The 21831-nt window shown below is 39.3% G+C and overlaps 1 pseudogene; it reads right to left on the bottom strand.

Annotated features, from left to right (window-relative positions):
• Window positions 1–14973: 14973 nt before the first annotated feature.
• Window positions 14974–21206, bottom strand: LOC116879897 (annotated as a pseudogene).
• Between the last annotated feature and the right edge of the window lie 625 nt (window positions 21207–21831).

Here is a 21831-nt window from a genome sequence, read left to right as displayed (position 1 = left end):
CCAATAGCACATACTGCCAGGCACTGTCTCAGATTCTGAGGTAACAAAAGTTGAGATTAGGGTAGTAGAAATGGACATGGATAGGAAGAAGTAATGACTGGGCATTTTCTAAGTGAAGGTTTTCTTTGTCTATAAAATGGTGTTAGATCAGTGGTTCTGAGAGCTGGTTTGTGTCTGAATTGCCAGACCTAACAAATCAGATCCTCAATTAGTGAGGTCCTGAGCGTCTATATTTTACTGATTCCAATAATTCTCAATTGAGTTCCATGGCACACACTAATATTTGAGATTCACTGGGCTGTGGGATTCTTTAGGGGCCTTCCAATGCTAATAATCTCTGCATTCTTTTTAAAAGATTTTATTTATTTACTGGACAGGGAGATAGAGAGCACACAAGCAGGCAGAGCAGCAGGCAGAGGCAGAGAGAGAAGCAGGCTCCCCGCCAAGCAAGGAGCCCAATGTGGGGCTCGATCCCAGGACCCTGGGATCATGACCTGAGCCAAAGGCAGACGCTTAATTGACTCAGCCACCCAGGCATCCCTGATCTCTGCATTTTTGATTCATGATTGATCCTGATTCTATCACAAAGAAAGGGAAATCTCAAGGATAACTACGAGCTGCTCAACAGCATCTCTATGAAATGACTCCAGTTTGCAGAAGTTCATTCTTGAATTTCATCCATAGATACAGGATTTCAATCCTTTTTAACCTTATTTTCTCTTTTTGATGTTTTATGTTTTTTTTAAAAATCCAGCACATCTATTTTTAATTTCTAAGTTACATCCACATCCCTACTGTCTTGCAATGCAATTTTAATAATGCTGATTAATGACAATGCTAGAAAGTGAACTGTGTGTGCATATAGATAATTTATAACATTTGTTTTACAATGACCTGGTAAGGAACACACACACACATACACACACATACACACACAATTTATTACAACTCCCAAAACCTCTATTGCCAGCTCTACCTCTTTAGTATATATGATTGTCATAATAATTGTAGGCTCCCTTCCTCCCAACATGGATCATTACCTACAAACCTGAAATGAATTTAGCTTCATTGTCATTGACCTTACACATGATTGAGCACCATAACACATAGGAAAGTATTCCGTAAACTGAAAGGCATCACATGGTGTACATTACTCTTATTTATCTACAGTACAGATCAGAACTTTATTGATTGAGCAAATTTTACAACTTTGAAGCTTTAAAGCTTTGGGAAAAAACAATTGTGAAAAACTTTGTATATGTAAGGACTATCTTTTTGAGGATATTTGTACAGTAAACAGTCTTGGAATTCAGAGAAAGTTTCTCCCTCTAGGGTAGTGGGCAGACTTATTTGCTATCCAGGGTAGTAGAGATGTTTCCCTCCAGACAAAAACTGGGCATATTTGTTAGCAATCCCTTATAAAATTGGGGCTCACTAACCTCAGGGCTCTTTATCTAGAACATGAGCCCACCATGTGTGCACCATCAACCTAGGACCACCTTCTGTTGTCTCTGTTGAACTTGGAGGAGGTAGGAAGCAAGACTGATGTGAACATGAAGTTCACACTGCCTCGTGCTGTGAGTAATAAAGTTCTCTGTCTCTGACCCGGAAAACTTGTGTCTTCTGCCAGCATTCATGAAATTATACAAAGCAACAGTTTGTAGGCAGGGTAAAATCTCAGACTTTTTATACTGCTTGACAGGATGTAGATGTATGATACTCTCACAGGACAAGGAAAGGATATTTAGCAAAAATAAAAAGTAATGCAATCTTCCATAAAATTTGACATCTTCAAACTATTCTTTAAAAAAAAAATCACTGTGAAAATCTTTCTCTTTCTCCCTCTCATCTTCCATCCGTCTTTCCTCTGTCTCTCTATCTCTTTCCTTTCTCCCCTATCTCCATCCTCCCTCCTTCCTCTCTTAGCACTAAATTTTCTATGCCAGTTTAAGTTGGTCCTACAGTTCTAATATCTATCTGCATTAGCATGTTCACTGTTCCAGGAACAGCATGTCCCTGAAAATCTCTGCTGGATATAAAACTTTCAAGCATAACTAATTTGACAGCGAAATGAATTTCATTTAAATGAACAATGCATTTCTTGGCCTTCATGGGTCAAGGTTACAGTGGAGGGAACTGCCTTTGTTTACAATCATTTGTCATCCATCCACAAAAACCGAGTTAGCCTAGGATGTTTGTGTGTACACAGGAATGCCTTTCTTTTTAAGAGCACACTGTCTTTGGAAAACAAACCAAACATTACAAAGATGACAATTTATAGTTCAGATCAACTACCTCCATTTGTTATTATAAATAGAAGGTGTAACAAAGTGATTACTCAATTTTTCTTAACATTTTAACCAAATCATTCTTAACATTTTAGCCAAATCAGATATATCAGGAAAATGAACAGCAGTCCCCTAATCAAAGGGTATTGAGGATCTAAGTGAGACGTGACCCTAAATTCTGGGGTTATTGACTAAACCATTGTTGACTCCGCGAGTGGGCACACTTCCTGCCTGACATAAAAATTTACTATACCATGCTGCTTCCCTGATAAGTGCCGTCTCTTGCCCCTGCAATGGTGCTGTTTCCTTATAAATCCTTGTTTCCTACATTTTCTGACAGTAGAAACCAAAGCTATGGAGTGTCACATATCAACCCCATCAGTCTATAGAACTGGCATAGGAACAGCAAATTACTACCAGAACTTATATTTCACTATTCATCTACCCATTACTCAACAGCATCCTGAGCCTCTTTGAAGGACCAGGCATTATGCTAGGCTCAGACAAATAGGCAATTCAAAAATAAACCCCAACAAGTTATAGGAAATTTGAAATTTTATTTTATTTTATTTTTAAAGATTTTATTTGTTTATTTGAGAGAGACAGAGCACAAGCAGGGGAGAGGGGTAGAGGGAGAAGCAGGCTCTCCATGGAGCAGGGAAACAGACGTGGGGCTCAACCCCAGGACCCTGGGATCATCACCTGAGCTGAAGGCAGACACTTAGCTGACTGAGCCACCCAGGCCCCCCACTCTGGGAAATTTTAAAATGGTGTACTAAATAAATATGTGAAAGAATAAAAAAAATGATAAAACAATCGTTTCTGGAGTGGTCTAGAAAGTTTTCATCAAAATTTGACAATTCATTTGTCTACTCATGAACATTTGGGCATTTTTTTTTAGATGAATGAAAGTCATCAGGGCACTATAGCTAGAGGGAACAATACGCCAAGGTCTTATGTCCTTATGCAAGGAAGTGCAATGTAATTTTGAAGGCAACTCTGATCAATAGTCAATAATGGTTTTGAAGCTGGAAAATTCCAGGATCCGATTTATTTATTAGACGATTATTCTACTGAGGGTATAGTGATTATTGGGAGGAACAAGATAGAAACCTGTGCAACATTTCAGAAGTTAGACAAGAGCCATGAGAATGACTTCTTTGAAAGGTGTTGCAAAACAGAGCTCCTGTGATTGAACCTTATTGTGGGATGTGAGAGCAAAGACTCAAAAGTGCCTCCATGTGTATGAAGGAGAGTGAAAATACAAGGAGTTCAGTATTTATAGAGTGTGCTACACTCCAGTGGGGGAGGGGGGGAATAAAACACTAGGCAGAGATAATTGGAAATGTGAGCATGGGGCTCAGGAGAATATTTGGGTTTGGAAATATTATGTGGATTTGTGTGTCATATGAAAAGGAGTCATAATCATTGATTTAAATGCTGTGCCTCAGGGAAATAACAGAGATTTGGAACAGTATTGAACCCAGGATGTACTCCTAGGGAATGCAGATGTATAGTGAGAGAGTAGAAGAGGTAGAACAAATGAAATAGAAAGATCGGTGGTTGGGGAGCCTGGGTGGCTCAGTGGGTTAAAGCCTCTGCCTTTGGCTCAGGTCATGATACCAGGGTCCTGGGATCAAGCCCCAAATTGGGCTCTCTGCTCAGTGAGGAGCCTGCTTCCTCCTCTCTCTGCCTGCCTCTCTGCCTACTTGTGATCTCTGTCCATCAAATAAATAAATGAAATCTAAAAAAAAAAAAGAAAGAAAGAAAGAAAGAAAGAAAGAAAGAAAGAAAGAAAGAAAGGTCAGTGGTCATGGATATAGAAAAACCTCCAGGAAGCCCAAGAAAAGAACTTCCAAAAAGTCAACTAAAATGGTCAAGTAGTATACGTCATTGGCTTGCCAATAAATTGGTCACTCATGACACTGATGAAAAGGTTTCAGGAGAGTGCGGGGAAAGAAGCCAGTGTTTGCCTGGGAAGTAAATGGAGTCAAGAGAGTAGAGCTACTGAATATTTCCTCTGTCACTGGCTGCCACAGGGGTGCTGTGCAATCATACAGGCTGCCCCGGTCTGTGGGTAAACACAGCAATCACCTGCGTCCGTGGTTGCTCTTCCCCCCACCAACTCTTGTAGCACCACAGTCCAGGCCCATTCCTGGTAGTGGGGCAGGAGCAGAGAGAGAATGGGAAGAGGACCCCTCTATATGTGTTTAATATTCACAATGGACCCCCAAGTTGGAATTTTAATGTTACCTCTGAATGAAAGTGTACTAAAATCAAAGAGGTACTAACAGGACTGAAAGGAAAAAGATATTTAAGACTGGGTTCCAATACTAGACCCCATTATCATGGCATACAATAAGTTATTGCTTTTTGTAAAAATCAAGAGTGGATATCAGATTTACTTTTATATTACTATTAATATACCAAAAGTATTATTTATATTCTACAACGTTTGAAACTACATTTTGGCATTAAAAAAAAAATTCTTTAGGATGACCAGGAACCACCAAAGGGAAAATGGAATGGGCCTCTCTTGCTTCTGAGAGATCCTGATGCCAATCTCCCAGTAATTTCCTCGCATTTGGATGATTCTGTGCACCTCCACGGGCTTCTCTGCATTGATAAGCTAGTCGGCTATAAGCTCTGAATGACTGGGTTTCATTCCCTCGTCTCCCCTTCAGGTGGGCATCTTGAGTCACTGACCATTGTTTCTTCCAAGCAATGGTGACTAGTTCCACTAGAATTTCCCCCAGATGCACAGCTATCTCTTCAATTTGCTATATCCCACCTTCTCCCTCAGAATCCTAAAATGAAGTCTCCAAACTGGAAAGCGTGGCAATTAAGAAGGATCTCTTTCTCTGTCCTTTGAGTTTCACTCTCTCAGACAGGTAGCAAGGGCTCCACCACCCTCCTCCCCTCCCCCGACACAGGATTCAGACATGGGTCCATGAAGGTTGGGCTGGCAGGCAAATCTCATGGCAAACATCATGACATACTCAATATTACCCTGCACTCTGAGAACTGAGTTTTTCCCATTGGGCCAAGAAGCTTTCTTGTTTGTCCCTTCTCTTGGTATAATCCTCTTCCAAATAAGTTCTTGACCCTTGGAATCACTCAGCTCTAAGGCCAGTGCTCCTGGATCAGTGTCACCAACATCCTCTCCTGCCCCTTGATCACACCTCCTCCCCTCGCCACCATGCGGTTCACTATAGGAATTATTCTAGGAATTTATTGAACTCGTGCTATGTACCCAGCACTGTCACAAGTGGTTTATTTCTCTTATTTCATTTAATCCCCACAAATAAAAACTTCTAAAGTGTTCATGCCTCCATCTTTGCAGATGAGAAAACTAAGTTTTAGAAAATTATTTAAGTTTTCCAGCACCATGCAAAACCAGACATTGAACCAGGGCCTACCTCTGCTGGGTTCCAAAGTCCAAGTCCTTGTCACCACATGGTTCTCTAAGTATTAGGTACTGAGGGGCAAGCACAAGGCAGGTGCTCTGTCCACGTCATTCTCTACTGTACCTGCAGTTCCTAGTACTAGGAACAGAGCTGAGGAGGTAGACGTGTCAACTGATATTTGTTGAATAAATGACAAACAGTGGAAAGTAAATCTTCCCCTATAGCACCATTCCTAACTGACTTTGGAATTGGCTTTGGGATGCAAATTTCAGACATATTTATGAACCTCTAGCCAATCTATTATTTAGTACTTATTCCATGGAATATACATTGCCTTATTCTGCTGGGCTTTATGAAAGAAGCTAAGGCAGAGAAATGCAATTCCTACCCTTCTGGGTTTACCAGTTTGACAAAAGAAACAAACAAGTAAATAAACAAAACTCATGTGCATGGCCAGAGTGTCCCATTACCAAACCTCAACCAGAAGCTAGAGATCAGGGAGTTCTGAGATGTGATCAGAGGTCAGCCTCCAAAATGTAGAGCAGGGCAGAGCTCTGGAGAATGAGCCTGGGAAGGGAGGGGAGGATAACCAGCACGCTACCATAGAACATGGGCTGCACAATGAATACTGTGCTCTATCTAGTTTAAACCCCTTCCTTTTTGACTCCAAGAATAGTTTATCCAAGCCAGTTCTGGTGGAGGAGCTCATAATTAGAGATCTCCACAGAGACCAGTAGTCAAGTTCTTGAAGTTCTGGTGGAGGAGCTCATAATTAGAGATCTCCACAGAGACCAGTATTCAAGGCACTGCCAGTGCTCCTAACCTGGTTGGAAATGGCTGCCCAGATCCAAGTATACTCACCCAAGGTGCTGACTGTCTTCCATTTGCCCTTTCACTCCCTTGCATTTCTTCATCCTGCTCTGCCCTGGGAAGCCAATGACCTACTTGTTGGTTGGCTCTGCAGATGAGCAGGACCCATGGGAGTTGGACAGAAAGAAAGAGGAGGGTGAATTCAGGGCATATCTATTACCCTAGCTCCCCCTCTCTCTTTTCTGTATCAAATCCAATGGGGCTTCTGCTCCTTGTACAGAGCTCTCTCTCTCTCTCTCTCTATCAGCTGGCTAACTATGCCTTCACAGGTAGTATGTGTGTGTTGCCCTGTTACTGTCTCCTGAGTGTTGCTCACCAAGTGTTGCTTCCCTATTTTCTGTCAACATCTTCATAAATGGTCGCTTCAGAAAACTCTCACCAATAGACCCAGTTTGAGGCATAATCATCTGTTTCCTACTAGGACCCTGCCTGACTGACAAACCAATACTACAGAGATACACATCATTGAGAGAAGGAAAAAGAAATAGTCTGCCCATGGGAAATGAAAACAGACTTATGGAAATTTAAGACGCTACTCTTTACAAAGCTGTATAATTTGTTTAATTAAGGTCTAAAGCCATAGAAGCTATTAGATTCCAGATAAGTCTTCATGAGTAGTGTCATACCATGTATAAACCAGAAATGAAATTCTCAATCATTCTCTCTTCCTTACCCTGGGATCCCATGCTTTCTCTCTTCTTATTTTCTAAAACAGGAGGGGAAAAGTCTTCACTTTCCTCAAGTGCCACTACAATCAGACAGTGAAAGGATTAATGAGAGCTTATGTACATAATGATCCACAATCTCCTTAGAGTATTTAATGGAAATCACATGCCATTCATGACACACAAGCACTCTCTTAAAAGCACTCTGGGGAGTTATTCATAAGAATGTTGTGGCCAGAAGGTGAAGGCTTACAAGGGCTTGTTGAGGTGCAAGTTGGAATGTGTGAGATGTGTAGTTTGAGTTAGCAAAAAATATGGGAACTAGGGGATTGCCGTAATAAATCACCAAAAAGTAGAGGAAATGCTATAAAAATGATGGCCAAGTCAAGGGATATTCACTGTCCTCCGGGGTGTGGATTTCAAATTTTGCCCTGTAAATTCAGCAATTCTTAACATATTCTTTGATATGCTTATAATTATTTCTTTATTACACAGTCCATATATTTTATATTTAACCAGATGTTTTCTCCATTCAGAGACACAACTGTCTTCTACCTTTTCCTTCCCATGACTCAGTGGAATTCTGCCAGGTGAACAAGGAAAGTTCGGCGCTTTCATCCTTGCACAACTATGCTAGCCACACCATAGGCAAGAGCTGAACACTCGCTATTATATTATTTCCACATCTTAATTGAAACAATTGCTGTCTGGAGAAGTTTTGAGAAAAGTGCCTTTAGGTGACATGTGTGTAAACACTGAGACCGCTCTGAATGGGCAACTATTTTCATGGGGTGTGTGGGGGCAAGGCACGTCTGCGGGTGTTTTGTTCCAACTATAGAAGAAAAAGCTTCATAGTCAGTCATGGACTAGATATCTCTGAGGAATCTTTTAAGGCACTTTAACAGTTCAAAGCTCTGTTGAGATATGAATAACAAGTCATCATTTGGACAAATAGGGGCAATACAGTCTCAAATTGGTTGAAGCTGGAAAACTGGAGTTTACTGAGTTTGCTTATTCAGATCACGTTTATTTCTTCATGATGTTCTAACCATAACCACGCCAGGACTCACACTGACTAATGTCATTTGACTATGTTGTATCTTAAATCCCAGAGTATGAAATTTTATCTTCAGTTCTAACATATTTTTAAATACTTTGTTTAAACCTTATGAAGCCAGGATCCTTATCTTACCCCATTTGATAGTGTCACTCAGGCTAAGTGAATTGGCTAACAATACACAGGAAAGTAGCAGAACAAAATTTAAAGCCAAGTTTCTCAAACCTAAGTTGTGGCCCATTTTTACCATGCAGGCAATTCCTACTTTCGGCCAAAGTGCTTCTCTTCTTGATGTACAATTTGGGGATGTCAAGCCATCCTGAACTTATATTTATATTTAAGTATTTAAATATAAGTACAACACAATCCGTAGGCAAAGAACCTCCAAATATACAGGATGTTCCTGGAAAGCGCCGTTTGAGTGAGATATGAAGAGATGCATTTTGCTCTGTTTCATTTGCTCATTTTCTAACATGACTCAAAAGAAATTATTTTGGCCTGCATCTCAATCTATTTGAAATAAAATAAAATATGTGTCTTATGCTTTAATTTGAGGGGGTATAATAAAATAAGAATATGGGATATAAGGCACCCACTTCCCTGTTTCAAAAGTTCAATTGGTCTCTTAGCTACTGTCCTCATCATATCGAAATGCCTTCTACAGAGATGGATGTTTCATCATGAAGTCTTCTATTGCTGGCTATGGCTTATCTTTATGACTCCCCTGGGCAAAATGCATTCTCCAAGTGCATCTTTCCTTCTAATTCTTTCCAGCAAATGTTGTAAGTGGGTAGTTTTATCTGACCACTTGCCCCTAGAGTGTGATCATATTCTGCAATCTCTGAGTCCTAGGAGAACTCAGGAATCCCAACATTGAAATGGGCATTGGACCAAGGCAAAAAAGCAGCTGAGGTACTAGGGGAAAGAGACAAGATGGAAAGGGCCACTTTATGATGCGCAGCCCATATCTGAAACTTTTAGTGCTTCAGTGGGAATTGAAGTCCATCAGTGATTCTTCTGCTTATTTTCCTGGGAGTGGTAAAAGAACAGGGAGGGTTGGGCCTCTCGTAACTAAAGGAAACCAACATCAACATGAAAAGGTATTAAAGCATCAAGAGGGAATGCAATAGTGTGATCCAGTCAAATTTTCAATTCTGCTTCAAGTATTTAGTAACTCACACTGCAACATTCTAGAGAATGGATTACTTTACTTACAGATGAAAGCCACACTAAGGATGACAGATAAACAGAAACACAAAGTGAATTTCTGATCAAAACCCAATAGGGTGATATAGACCCACAAATGAGTGGTGGAAAAGAAAAGTCAAAGGCCTCTTTGAAATAAGAACATATTAAATGTCAGTTGTTGATTTTTTTTTCTTTTTCAGCCTGGCAGTGTCTTCAAATAGCAAATGTTTAACCTCCAGTGTTAAGGATTCTTATTAATTCTCAGGACTTTGGAAAATAAAAATTCAACCCAGAAAAAAAAAAATTTCAACCCAGATCTAAGAGACGATAGACAAATACCTTGAAATTTAAAGTGTTTTGGGGCATCCACTGACAAATCACACTTAAGCTATCAATCAATAATTGGCACTCTAAAGAATATTGGAGAACACCAAAGCTGGCAAAAGACCTCCAGGCCCATGTGCTTAAATATATTCAACATGGAAGCAAAAGATTGACGGATACGAATACTATCCAAGAAACTTTGTGAATATAAACTCTTTTGACAGTGTTACTTTCATTTCCGAAGCATTTCTGATTTCTGATTTCTCAGCAAACCACGATTTAAGAAGCTCCAGTGTTATTGGTTCCGAGCCACACATCCAATAGGTATCATGGGCCATGAATATAAGTGGAATCTGCTTTCTACTTTAGCAAATCTCCTTTCTAAACACCAGCTTTCTAAATAGAGTAAGTTTTAAGTGTTTTATTTTTCTTCCTACCCTGGTATTTACTTCTTAGGTGAATATAGTTTGGGTAGTACAACATAAGTGTACAAAACTAGAAATGAAAGGACTGTGTTACTATCCTAAAGAGAATCCATATATTTCAACATATACCTCAAGTTCAGTTTTTCTAGTTGATAAGACTAAATTATCAAAGTAAGGTCAAAGGAAAAATGTCTTATAGGTACTTCTTTTTATATCCACAGTAGTTAAAGGAACATTTCTGGCATTTTTGTCCCTGTTCTAAAAGTAATTCATGTTTAAGTTTTTTAATTTGGAAAATACCATACAATCTATTGAAACAAATAATATAATCTATAAATGCATCACCTACTGATTACTACTAATATGTGTTATACTTCTTTACAATGTATTTTTTTATGTATATATTTAATTGGTATGCTATGCTTCACCAATTTGGAGTTCACAACCCTTTTTTTGTTTGTTTTTTAAGATTTTATTTTTTTACTATTTATTTGAGGGGGTAGGGGGAGGGTGAGAAGGAGAGGAAGTATCTCAAGCAGACTCCTCGCTGAGCACAGAGCCTGATGTGGGGCTCAATCTCACAACTCTAAGGTCATGACCTGAGCTGAGACACTCAACTTACTGAGCCACCTAGGTGCCCCCACAATCCTTTCAACATGATGAAATGATGCAGTCACCCAATCTAGAGATTGGAGACCCATTCCAGATTCTTTACTTTTCCTTAGATGCCACTCACATTCAATAAGTCATCAAATACTGCAGATTAAATTGCTTTTAGTCAAATATAGCACTTTGTTTCCCCTCTTTTAACCAGAATGCTACTGCCTTACCTCAAGCTGTATCATTGCTCATCTTGACTATGGAACTAAACCTAATTTAGATCACTAGTCTTGTTTTAAATTTCAACTCATCTTTCACATTACTTACCAAATTATTATTTTTAGTGCATCAAAGATTGTGTTATTCTCCTATTCCACTAATTTTCTATTTTCCTGAAAAAGTGTTGAACTCCTTAATATGGTGTATAATGTTATCCATCGTCATGGTTTCATCTAACCACTCTTTACTCTGGCTATATTCACTCATCCTTCCTTCCTACTATGTTCCAACTATTCTGAGCTGCTTCCATGTCTCCAAACCACCAGGGTAATCTGTGCCTTGCCTAATGCTTTTGATCATTCTATTCCTCAATCAAGGATCATCATTTCCTTTCTGAAAACCTCTCTCACTCTTCCATCACTTTCCAAGTAGAAGAATCACACTCTCCTTTATACATCATGCTGTATGATTTTTCCCTCTATATAATTCTGCCTTCATCTTTTATGTGTTTCTCCTTCCCCTAAAAAATGGTACTTCTTCAAGTTAGAAACTGTGTCTTATTCATCTTTGTGACCCCAGAATCTAGAGTTCAAACCCCAATACAAAAGAAATGTTCCAAAAATTTCATAAATTGATGAACTATCAGAGTAGGTATTGCTCTGACTATTCATAAATGTCAATCAAAAACTTAGGTTGAATATCATTTTAACTTAAATATATTATTCCAATTCCTATGCCATGTTCACACTGTATTTATCCATTTTTGACTTTGTTGAACAACCACAAATGAAGGGCAAATTCAGCCTATTTAAAATCCCCATGGAATGACAATTCATAAAATGCTATAAAGAGATGAAACTCAGCAAACACCACAAAGCCATTATGAGAAAATTGTCATGCACTAAATCTGCTCAGGACTGTGGGGTGCTTAACTGATAGTCACATTTGTTTTGGGATGTTTGCCTAGAAATGTTCTTTTAATAAATGTACTAAATAAAATGCATAATTTAGTTCCTTTTCTGTAGCCTGTTGGCCAACTGCCAACTCTAGCTCCTGCTCCGCCTCCCTTCTTCCCTCCTTCCTTGATCTCTTACCATCTCTCTCTTGGGTTTGACTCAGCACCAAGGTTACCTGCTGGCCTAGTACAAACAATCTCATTAAAAAGACATCACAGTTGTGTCTGATGGCTTCATTTCTTCCCCAATGGCTCAATTTATATCTTCCTTTGGAACAAATAGAGAGCAAGTTCTCTCCAGGATGACTTCATCCAGCTGTACTACATGCACGCTGGCAGATAATAAGATGAATGAGGACACTTGCCTCTGTTGGGTAGAAGAAAAAAGATGAAAAGAAGACTAGCTTTCCTAGTCTTCCTCTACTTATCACCTTGGAATTTGTTAAGGTTCTACTTTCCTTTGGAGGCTATCATGGTCAGTTCTCAAGGTTTCTTTTCTTGCTTTTATGTAGCCTCAAGAAAAACTCAATAAGCTGAGAATCAGAAGACCTTGCTTCAAGATGAACTATTGAAAAATTAGTCGGTATTTGGAGAGGGGTCAAGACACACATAGTCTAGGTCCAATGGCAATATAGCCCCAAATCCTAGGTTTGTTAAGTTGCAGTCTGGCTTATGGAAAAATCATTTGTTTAGATGCTTCCATGACCAAGAGACAAAGCATAAACACGTGAACACAATAGATAAAGGCATTTCACAGACAAAGGAAAAGGAAATGGGGGGAGAAGAGGCCACAAGAGCAGCTTTGTGCTCCTCGGATTCAGTGACAAGGGGTCTATGATGGTGACACTCCTTGGAATTCTGGCTTGAAAGCTACAAAAAAAAATCCACACCCAGTGAAGTCCCAGGCCATAAAACACAGCAGAATTGGAGAAATCTTGGTTTAGGGCCTGGGAAACATCTGTTTTCTCACTGCAGAAACCTCCACTAGCTCTCCTTTCTTTCCTGTAGGGACCCTATCCTGCTCCCTAGTACCCAGGAATCTCCTGGTGGGTGACGGGAGAGGGCACCACAGCAACCTGGGCAGGTGGTCTACTGCACGAGAAGAAGAGGGCTAGTAAAGCCAAGGAACAGTAATGCACCTCTGAACTGAGCTGGCTGGCATGAGATAGTTTGCTCTTAAGGGCACATAACCATCAAGGGGATTTGGATGTGGGGATTTTACCACATGACTCTGGGTCAGAACATCTCTGATGGAAGAGAGGAAAAACCCACCTTGGAGCTTTCCATGATCCCACTGAGTGCTGAGGCCTCCTCCAGCTCCAGCTGTTCCCCAGCAGCCGCTGGTCTTTAGCATGATTCAGGAACAGAGGAGAAGGGGCAGAAATGATAGCACTGCTCTACCAGGACTGTATCAGTGCTCCAGGAGACTTTACAGTAGGCAGAAAGCTCTATAACTGGCCAGTATCTGGTCCCAGGCTCAGGAAAGCCTGCCCATTTTGGGAAAAAAGGGAGTGTCATATTAGCTCCAAACTTCTATAGGGCAGCTACTTCCAACTGCCCTTTCCCACCTAGGCCAAGGTCTGGTGTGAAAGCTTCCTGTTTCCTTCCGGTTTCACTGGAGCTGCCTAGAGCCCAGGAGAGTTCAGTTCTTTAAGTGGAAACTGGATCAAAACTGACCTGTAAGGGAAACTCAGGCATAGGGCTTATGACATACAGCCAAGAGAAGCTGGGAATGGGAAAAGCCATCCCCCAAACTAGCACCCTGTGCAGCCCCAAGTCCTCTCAAGATCCATCCTTTCCCCTCATCCTGACCTACAGGGCCCATTCCAGAGGGGAAGAACAAGGGTCAATTTGTCTAGATCAATAAGATGCTATCTGTTCGATAGCATCTGCCATAGGCCTATGAGTTCTCCAAGTATAAGAAAGGAGGAAGAAGGAGCCCAGTGCAGACTGGGTCATGGGAAGCAAGATCACAGCTGGTTCAACCTCAGGTGCTAGACAGAAACACCTCTAGTCATGTCAAAAAATGGGCAGAAGACATGAACAGACACTTCTCCAATGAAGTCATACAAATGGCTATCAGACACATGAAAAAATGTTCATCATCACTAGCCATCAGGGAGATTCAAATTAAAACCACATTGAAATACCACTTCACACCAGTTAGAATGGCCAAAATTAACAAGACAGGAAACAATGTGTGTTAGAGATATAGAGAAAGGGGAACCCTCTTACACTGTTGGTGGGAATGCAAATTGGTGCAGCCAATTTGGAAAACTGTGTGGAGATTCCTTAAGAAATTAAAAATAGAGCTTCCCTATGACCCTATAATTGCACTACTGGGTATTTACCCCAAAGATACAGATGTAGTGAAAAGAAGGGCCATCTGTACCCCAGTGTTCATAGCAGCAATGTCCACGGTTGCCAAACTGTGGAAAGAAGCAAGATGCCCTTCAACGGACGAATGGATAAAGAAGATGTGGTTCATATACACTACGGAGTATTATGCCCCCATCAGAAAGGATGAATACCCAACTTTTGTAGCAACATGGACGGGACTGGAAGAGATTATGCTGAGTGAAATAAGTCAAGCAGAGAAAGTCAATTTGCATATGGTTTCACTTATTTGTGGAGCATAAGAAATAACACGGAGGACATGGGAGATGGAGAGGAGAAAGGAGTTGAGGGAAATTGGAGGGGGAGATGAACCATGAGAAACTATGGACTCTGAAAAACAGTCTAAGGGTTTTGAAGGGGCAGGAGTGGGAAGTTGGGCCAGCCTCATGGTGGGTATTATGGAGGGCACGTATTGCATGGAGCACTGGGTGTGGTGCATAAACAATGAATTCTAGTACACTGAAAAGCAATTTAAAAATTTTTTAAAAATTAAAAAAAATAAAAAAGAAAGAAAAGAAACACCTCTAGTCTTCCAAGGTGGTTAATTCCTTCTAAAACGGCTGTGTTTGCATTGGAATCTAGCTAGCCCAGGAGTGATGCCATTGGCTTGGTGACTGGTTCTTGTGTTTGAAGTCACTGACATGAACTTGATACTGTTCTGTAGAGTTCAGGACTATCTTACACATCTTGCAGGGGTAGCCCTTCCCAGCTGATGAGTCAGGACAGCAGGTCGGCCAGCCGCTCATAGTGTGCCATGAGTTTGAGCTTGGTTTCCTATTTCCTGTGTTTCTTGCCCACATAATGTTGTGGAGCCATGACAAGGTCTTTGAAAGTCACCTGGCAGAAGCTGCCAAACTTGTCTTGGTCTACCAGCTCTATTCTGGTGCAAGCCCCACATATTAATAGACTGCTGCTTCAGCTTTAAGTTCTTTGCATGGATCTTCCCCCTGGGCCACAACAGTGGATGAAAAGGTCGTGTTACAAATGGGGCAGCATTGGTTCTTGTCTTTGCCTCTGTGGGTCTTCTGATCTGCATATAGCTTCTTTGTTTCCCCCTTTAATATCTCCATTCCGTGGATTGCTAAGAAAACCTTCACTTTGTTGGCATGTTTGTTTTGTTATTGTTGTTGTTGTTGGTTTTTGTTTGTTTGTTTGTTTGTTTGTTTGTTTTTGCCTGGAAGTGTGCCAGCTTCTGGGATTCAGAAATGAGCAAGAGACAGGAGTTCTGAATCATGTGCTCCACTTTCTCCCTCCCCACTGATTGGGCCCAGGACACTGCTTCCCACAGGCGGTGCGCCCTCTAGCGGTCAAGGTGCGGCCCATCCCGTTCCCGTCCTCGCTGCTCTGAGCTCTTGTATGGCCTGGGCCCTCAGGGGTACACGGACCCCATGGTACACAACCAAGGACATTCCATCTTTCCCGCAAACCTGAATCAGCTAGCAGCCACTCATAAACCTTGGTCTCTACTTTCTGCATCTTTAAAAGAAAAAAATAATATATAATAAGCCCTGCCTAACAGCACCCCAACCCAACACACACCATCATTTGACCTCCTTACAAGATCAGTATGTCAGAATAACCTGAATTCTGTTATTCTCCTTTCTAGTTGAGGATGTGTGTATTCTTTGAATTTAGTAACTAGGAGAATATCCTATCTTTTCATCCTGAACAACCCATTAAAATCCATTTTCCATAAAATTTAAGGGCTTGGAATGGTAGTCATAGTCCAGGGCTGGGATAACTTCTGGGGAATAATTCTTCACAGCTCTGCCAAACCAATCTCTTATTTGTTTAAGAGGATGGAGCTCAAGAGTCTGGAAATCTAGGAAGCCTGGCTAAAATAATGATGTAAGATTAAAAATCAGGTACATCTTTAATAAAAGCTAATACTAATAATTGTCACTTGAAAAAAAAAAACACATTATCTACCTTAGATAATTTAATCCTTCCAGCAAACCTATGAGGAAAACTGTTGTTTTCAGCGTCTTGCAGTTGATGAAACTATATCAGAATAGCTGTGGGGTCTTGGCCATGTTACTCGGCCTCTTCAAGTTCCAGATAGAACCCAAGCCCAGGTTTGTCTCCCTCAAAGCCCATTCTCTCAACCACAGCAGCTTCTCTTATCCATACCTAAACCACATCTGGCTTTAACAACTGGGAATGCAGGAATAAAGACATACACTAACTTCAGAAACTGACCTGTAATGAACAGCATCATGTCAGTGCCTATTAGAGTACTTGTTTCCCTTACATTTCTTCAGGACTGTGAATCTTTATATCCATCTCTCCTCCCTGGATTGCAATTCAGCCTTGGCTTGCCATGATTTCTTTTCCAGCTGCTAACCTGTGCACCGTGGCACTGCACGCTGTCTGGCTGTCCCATGGAGAGGAGGCTGTGCAGAGCATGGCATCTGACAAAATGCAGGACATTTCTCTGAATGAGCATTATTCATTTCTGTCGGTTAAATTCAAGGCAGCAGCCTGCGTTTCTCTCGCTGGGCTGCTAAGAGGAACTGCAGAGCACGAGACATTTTAAAAATCAAAATACTATGCTGCATTCTCCCACATTGAGAAAGGCATGTCAGTTCATCTCCGGGAGAACTCTTGGGGCAGAAGCTTTATAAACACCCTCTGTTGGCCCCTGGGTCCTAATTTAAAATATTTCTGTTCTATTTTATGCCAGCACTTGCTATTTTGTCTCTGAACCAAACCCATGGTTTCTATTCAGTAAGGAAGGGAGGGAGAGCATGGTCATTTTGTATTTATTCTTTCTTGAACAATAGACTCAACCTTAAAGGTTCCTCAAGTTGTAAAAAGGTCAGGGTAGAGCAGATTTCTCCAAAACATGATTGTTTCTATTTATAAAATATTACTGTGTTACACATTAAACCTATTTGTGTCCCTCGCATTTCCATACGAATTTGAGGATCAGCTTTTCAAATTCTCCAAAAAAGAGAGTGCTTTGAATCTGTAGATCAATTTGAGGAATAACATGATCTTTAAGATACTATCTTCTGCTCTACGAATATGGATGTCTTTCCATTCATTCATTAAGTTTCATTCAACAGTGTTTTATGGATTTTAATGTAAAAGTTTCACAGACTTCTGTTTACTTCATTCATATAGTTTATTCCGTTTGACACTGTCGTAAGTAAATCCTTTTCTTAATTTCATTTTTAGAATGTTCATGGTTGGTGTATAGAAATACCAAACATTTTTGTATATTGATCTTGTATTTTAAAAAACCTTGTTGAAAAATTTTTTTATTGATTCTGGTAATTTTTCATGGATTCTTGAGGATTTTCTACATATAAAATCATCATTTGAGAATAGAGGATTCTCATTTCCAATCTAGATGCCTGTTTGCTCGCTTGCTTGCTTGCTTGCTTTTCTTCCTTTCTTTCTTTCTTCTTTCCTCCCTTCTGTCCTTCCTTCCTTTCTTCCTTCCTTCCTTTCATCTAATTGACATCTGAGATGAAAACAGTTTTAATTGTCCATTTCCAACCTCTATGCTATTTACTTCTTTTTCTTTTCTAAATGCCCGGTTAGAATACGCAGTGAGAGCAGACATCTTGTCTTATTTTGATCTGGCGCAGAGAAAATATTCAGTCTTTCACCATTGAGTGTGACGTCAGTTGTAGGTTTTCCTGGAAGTTCTCTTCTATTCCTAGGTCAATGACTGTTTTCGTCATGAAACAGTGTTTGGTTTTGTCAAATTACTTTTCTACATTTATTGAAATTACCATGTAGTTTATGTCCTTTATTCTATTATGGTATATTATGCTGACTGTTTTTCACATGTTAAAGCAATCTAGCATTCCCTGAATAAATCCCACTTGGTCATTATATATATAATCCTTTTTGTATTCTGCAGGATTACAGATTAACTAGCATTTTGTTGAGGATTTTGTGTTGATATTTGTAATGTATACTGGTCTTTAGTTTTCTTTTTTCTGTAATATCTTTGGTATTGGCATCAGAGTAATTGTTCTCTGATTTTTTTTTTTTTTTTGGAAGAGTTTGTGAAGAATTGGCATTATTTGTTCTTTAAGTATTTGCGAGAATTCATCAGTGAATTCTAGACTTTTCCTCAGAGGAAGGTGCTAATGTACTAAATTTTACATTTGTTTTAGGGCTATTCGGATTTTCTATTCTTGAGTTTTAGTAGCTTGCATTTTCCTGGGGTTTTGCCCCTTTCATCTAAATTACCTAACTTGTTGATATTCAGTTGTTCATAGTGTCCTCTTATAATAATATTTACTTCTGTAAGGTAGGTAATGATGTTTTCTTCTTAATTCCTCACTTAACAACTTGAAACTTCTGCATTTTTTTTTCTTGATCTATCTGGGCTAGTCAATTTTGTTTATCCTTTCAAAGAAACAAATATGGGTTTTGTTGCCATTTTGTATTCTCTATTTCATTTATTTCTACTCTAATCTTTATTCCCTTCATTTTTTTTTTTTTTACTTTGGATTTAGTGTGTATTTTTTCAAGTTTCTTAATATTATGTCATTGATTTGAGGTCTTCCTTTTTTGTTCTAACTTTTGAATATAAGTGCTCATCGCTAAAAATCTCCCTTTGAGCACTTCTTCAAATCCATTCCATAACTTTTCATAGCTTGTATTATCATTTTCTTTCATCTCAAAGTATTTTATTACTCTTTACATACATTTCCTTTGACCCATTGCTGTTTAGAAGTATGTTGATTTCCACATATTTATGAATTTTAAAAAAGTTTAATAATTTTGTTTTTAATTCTAAATTCAGCCCATTGTGGTCAGAGAACACACTTTGTATGATTTCATGCCTTTTAAATTTATTCTGGCTTGTTCTTTGGCATAATATATGGTCTATCCTGGAGAATATTCCATGTGTACTTGAGAAGAATGTGTACTCTGTTGTTGGATGGAGTGTTCTATGTATGTCTGTTAAATTTAATTGGTTGCTGTGTTGTTCACATCTTTTATTTCCTTGTTGATCTACTGGTTTTTCCATCAATTGTTGGAAATGGGTTATTGAGTTCTACAACTATTATTGTTGAATTATTTGCTTACCCTTCAATTTTATCACTTTTTGCTTCGTGCATTCTGGGGCTTCATTGTTGGGTGCATATATATTTATAATGTCATGTCTCCTTGATGGATTGATCCTTTTTGTCATTATAAATGTCTTTTTTTAATTTCCAAGAATAATTTTTACCTTAAAGTCTTTTTAATGTAATTTTAGTGAGCCACTTTTGCTCTCTTTTGTTTACTATTTGCATAGTATATCTTTTTCCATCTTTGGGGTTTTTTTGTTGTTTTTTTTTTGTTTGTTTTGTTTTGTTTTTAGGGAGAAAAAGAGAACATGCACGCACAAGTGGGGGTAGGGGAGGGAGAGAGGGACAGGGAGAGAGAATCTTAAGCAGGCTGTAAGCACAGTGTGGAGCCCAACACAGGGCTCCATCTCACAACCCTGAGATCATGACCCGAGTTGAAATCAAGAGTTGAATGCTTAACTAAGCCACCCAGATGCACCTCCATCCTTGTAAGTTCAATCTCATTTTGTCCTCAAGCTTAAAGTATGGTTTTATAGATAGCATATTGTTGAATCATGTTTGTTTTAATATAATTCCATCAACTCTGTCTTTTGTTTCTCATTCCCCAGATTTTCCTTTGAAGACTTTTGACCATCTTCTTTGCCTCATCTACGGTGTTATATGACTGCCATTGATGTGTGTGTGTGTGTGTGTGTGTGTGTGCACGCACACGTCTGTGTGTGTGAGAGTGACAAATATCCTGCAGATAGAGCATTCCTCATCGAGTTCTGAGTCATAATGAATAAAGACAGATTCTGCCAATAAAGACAAGATCAGTAAGCTGCTAAACAGATCAAGTAGTAAAAGTTCTCTGGGGATGAAGCTTTCTGAGGCTCTCCAAATCCATTCTGCTCCCCCCAGTGACTGTTAAGCTGCTGATTTTCACATCTATTACAGTTCTCTAAGTTGCTCTTTTCAAGACCACCAGAGGGTAGGTATTTACTTCTAACCCACTTCTTTTCTGGGGAAGATTTAACCAATAGTCATCCAAGTTGTTATTCAAGTGACATGCACTCTTACACTCTTCAAGTCTGAATAAGGAATAATGGCTATTTTGGTTCTTATCTTTAAGTTAGGCCTTGGATGTAGTTTAATTGTTTTACCTTAAAAGAAAGAAAACTTTTCTGCTGATTGGAAGGAAGGAAAAGGGAGGAAGGAAAGGGAAGAGAAGGGAAAGGAAGGGTAAAGGAATAATTACCTAAAAGAAAAATCTACTTGTTTATATATCATGCTCACTCAAGCTCCTATAAAAGAGCCTTTGCCATCTTTAGCCAAGTTAGATTTGCTGAATTCAACTTTTTTTCTGTAAGCTATATAAATTCTTTATAAATTCTTGTCCATGGTCTTCTTAACAGCATGCACTCTGATTATTATGTCAGTAATGCACCTTTAGACTTTAAACTGGTTCTTCTGAATGTCCAGTGTTTAAAGGTGAAGAAATAACACTATATCCCAGAAAATTGTATATTTTATGCTCTCCTTTTAAAAATGAATAACTATCATTTAGTCTATTTTTAAGTGTAGTTCTCTCTACACCTATACTTTCTTCCAATTTCATTGCTAAATGACCTACTATCACCTGAAGTTAAGAACTTTGGGAAATGGTATCTTGATAGCATTTTAAAACACTACAATGATGTTGAAAATAACTCAGCTTTTCTTAAAGTCAACTTAAATTTAAAACTTAAAAAAAATATATGGGCACTTACTTTTGTTACTTGTACAAGGTGCATGGCTTATATAACATACAGTGTTAAACTCTCTGACTTATGCACTACGCATACGGCCAGCTGTAGAACTACATTCCTTAGTCTTCCTCACAGCTAGTGACTTTGTGGAAAAGATCTGATCAAGAACTTACAAATGGAAGTGATATGCATAATTTCTAAACAAAAACCTTACTGAGATGTGAAAGGAAGCTTAGCATAGTCATCCTTACTCTTTCCCACTGAATGGAATATAATATAAATCCTGGCGTTCTAAAAGACGAATAATCTTGAGACAACCTTGGAAATATAATGAACACTTGCTTCAGAGTTAGAGAAGCTCAGATCCTTGACACCATGAACTTGCCATGACCACTCCCACCCAGCTGTCAACCTCAAGACTTTTACATGACAGAGAATTAAATGCCTGCCTTACTTGAGGTTTTGAGTTATTGTTACTTGAGGTTTGAGTCACCCCCAGCTGAATCTAATCTTAACTCATAGAGCAGTTTTCAAGGCTTAAAACTTAACTTTCCTGAGCTAGGGAAGCTATTAAATACATCATAGAAATTCAATTAAGTTACTCATTGATGATCAGTACTGCTTAATCAGAATGTGTTTGGAGGAAATCTCTCTGCAACATGATAAAATG

Source organism: Lontra canadensis, unplaced genomic scaffold, assembly GCF_010015895.1.
Source record: "Lontra canadensis isolate GAN:19392208 unplaced genomic scaffold, GSC_riverotter_1.0 scaffold64, whole genome shotgun sequence".
Taxonomy (NCBI): domain Eukaryota; kingdom Metazoa; phylum Chordata; class Mammalia; order Carnivora; family Mustelidae; genus Lontra; species Lontra canadensis.
Note: the sequence above shows the minus strand (reverse complement) of the source record. Positions and strands in the feature narration are given on the sequence as shown.